At 50.7% G+C, this 3164-nt stretch overlaps 1 protein-coding gene across 5 annotated transcripts in view; it reads left to right on the top strand.

The window, feature by feature from the left end:
- KLC1 (kinesin light chain 1) overlaps positions 1-3164 on the top strand; it is a 129059-nt gene that overhangs the window by 18243 nt on the left and 107652 nt on the right. The window lies entirely within an intron of this gene.

Below are 3164 nucleotides of genomic sequence, written 5' to 3'. Positions count from 1 at the left end.
AGCTTCCCAAGTAGCTGGGACCATAGGCGCCTGCCACAACGCCCGGCTATTTTTTTTTGGTTGCAGCCATCATTGTTGTTTGGCGGGTCCAGGCTGGATTCGAACCCGCCACCTTAGGTGTATGTGGCTGTCGTCTTAGCAGCTTGAGCCACAGGCACCGAGCCTGTTATTGCCTGTTTTAAATCCATTCTTTACAATGTAGACAGACTGTTCTACCCCAAATACAAATCGGACAGTGGCTGCTCAGATCATGTTCTTAGACAAGCTCCCTTGACTATTAACGATAGCTTTGCTTCTACTCGGATGGAAGGCCTGCCTGCCCGGGCCTGGCCGGGCCTGGCCTTGCCTGGCTCACCTGTTTCTCATCTTACCCCAGGGCTGTGTACTTGCTGTGCCAGGGAAACTAGGCTGGGTCCAATCTCTTTGCCTACTTTGCTGTTACTCCTTTTGGGCAGAAAGTCCAGTACTCAAGCCAGGTGTGGTGGCTCAGGCCTGTAATCCTAACAACTCTGGGAGGCCGAGGTGGGAGGATCCCTTGAGTTCAAAAGTTCAAGAACAACCTCAGTAAGAGCAAGACCTTGTCCTTACTAAAAGTGGAGAAAATTAGCCAGGCATGGTTTTGAGCACCTGTAGTCTCAGCTACTTGGGAAGCTGAACCAGGAGGATCATTTGAACCTAGCAGATTGAAGTTGTAGTGAGCTAATACTTTGCCACTGCACTCTACCTAGAGTGATGGAGCAAGATACCATCTAAAAAGAAAGAAAAAGAAAGTCTGTTGCTTAAAAATAGTCTTTTATAATTTTCTCTTGGTGTTAGGCCTGAATGGCATTTTGGACTATTTGTTAAACAAAGTATCTACTGCCAGAACATCATCCACCTGGAAAGTCTTAACCATTTCCTAAAGGCTGGTCTGGTGGCTAACACCTGTAACCCCACCACTTTAGGAGGCCAAGGTGGGTGGATTGCTTGAGCACACAAGTTTAAGACCAGCCTAAACAAGAGTGAGACCCTGTCTCTAAAAAATAGCTGCACATTATGGTGGGTGCCTGTAGTTCTAGCTACTTGGGAGGCTGAGGCAAGAGGATTGCTTGAGCCCTAGAGTCTGAAATTGCTGTGAGCTATGACTCTAGAGCACTCTACTGAGGGTGACAAAGTGAGATTCCGTCTAAAAAAAATAAATGAGGCTGGGCAGGGTGCCTCACACCTGTAATCCTAGCACTTCTGGGAGGCAAAAGGCGGGTGAATTGCTTTAGCTCAGGAGTTTGAAACCAGCCTGAGCAAAAGCAAGACACTGTCTCCACTAAAAATAGAAAAAAACGGGCAAACATAGCTCAGTTGTTAGGGTGCTGGCCACATGCACAGGGACTGGTGGGTTCGAACCCACCCCAGACCTGCTAAACAAAAATTTAAAATAGCTGGACATTGTGGCAGGTGCCTGTAGTCCCAGCTACAGGGAGGCTGAGGCAAGAGAATTTCTTGGGCCCAAGAGTTTGAGGTTGCTGTGAGCTATGACACCATGGTGCTCTATAGAGGGCAACAAAGTGAGACTCTGGCTCAATAAAAAAATAAAAATAAAAAATAGAAAAACTGAGGCAAGGGGATTGTTTGAGCCTGAGTTGGAGGTTGCTGTGAGCTATGAGGCCACGGCACTCTACCCAGGGCAACAGCTTGAGACTGTCTCAAAAAATAATAAAAATAATAATAATAATTTCATTAATCTTGAAAAAATTTCAAAGCTGGCTCAGTGCCCATAGTACAATGGTTAGGGCACCAACCACATACACCAAGGCTGGTGGGTTCAAACCTGGCCCAGGCCAGCTAAACAACAATGCCAACGGCAACAAAAATATAGCCAGGTATTGTGGCGGGCCCCTGTGGTCCCAGCTACTTGGGAGGCTGAGGCAAGGGAATTGCTTAAGAGTTTGAGTTTGCGGCTCGGCGCCTATGGCTCAACCGGCTAAGGCGCCAGCCACGTACACCTAAGGTGGCGGGTTCGAATCCCCAGCCCGGACCCGCCAAACAACAATGACGGCTGCAACCAAAAAATAGCCGGGCGTTGTGGCGGGTGCCTGTGGTCCCAGCTACTTGGGAGGCGGAGGCAGGAGACTCGCTTGAGCCCAGGAGTTGGAGGTTGCTGTGAGCTGTAATGCCATGGCACTCTACCCAGGGGGACAGCTTGAGGCTCTGTCTCAAAAAAAAAAAAAAAAAAGAGTTTGAGTTTGCTATAAGCTGTGATGCCATGGCACTCTATGGAGGGCAGCATAATGAGACTCTACCTCAAAAACAAACAGACAAACATTTTTTTTAAAGCACACCTAAGACCCTCTTGTGCACACAGTGTGCCTCGACCCCTGGGTTGAGAACCCCTCCCCTAGATTAAGGTCGCATCCAGTGGTGGGCTGCAGCACCGGCAGATGTGGGGCATTGGCTGCCCAGCAGGCGCACCATTCATGCTGCCTACTGGGCTGGGGGTGTTTGGCAAGGCGGCATGCAGACCCGTCCTGAGAACCCCACAGCAAGGGAGTTGGGTACCACCAAGCTGGCCCTGCCTCTGCGCCCCAGGTTTCCCTGGGGCTGTACCGGCAGCAGTGATGACATGTGAGTGCTTCTGTGCCAGACCCCACCCCTCCTGCCACACTGACTAGAACTCAGTCTCCAAGCAGGCTTATGAAGGCCTGTCATTATGATCACCTGCTGGAGAGGAGGAACTGAGGCAGAGAGAGAAGTCACAGTTCCAGGGCCACACTGGATGGGCTTAGCCTGGACAGGAGCAGCTCTGGCTGCTGCTGGGGGCAGCCCTTTCTGCCTCAGCACTTCCTCCAGTGGTGAGGGAGCGAAGGAGGGGGAAGCCCACCTGAGGGCTATTTGGAGACCCCATTCCTCACCTGAAAGGGGATTCTGCTCTCAGGGCTACATTTGCTTGGCCTGCCTACAGCGGAAGCTTGGGTCCTTGGCTCCCTTATGATCTGGGCCAGCCTGGCCTGGTCTGCTAGCCTTTCTCAGCCACACCTGTACCTCTCTACACCCTTCATCTTGTCCTCTGAAATGTTTTTATTTTTAGTAGAGCCAGGGCCTTACTCTTGCTCAGGCTCGTTTCAAACTCTTGACCTCAAGTGATCCTCATGCCTTAGCCTCCCAGAGTGCTAGGATTACAGGTGTAGGCC

Source organism: Otolemur garnettii, unplaced genomic scaffold (genome assembly GCF_000181295.1).
Source record: "Otolemur garnettii isolate 467f Iridium unplaced genomic scaffold, OtoGar3 scaffold00054, whole genome shotgun sequence".
NCBI classification, from domain to species: Eukaryota; Metazoa; Chordata; class Mammalia; order Primates; family Galagidae; genus Otolemur; species Otolemur garnettii.
Note: the sequence above shows the minus strand (reverse complement) of the source record. Positions and strands in the feature narration are given on the sequence as shown.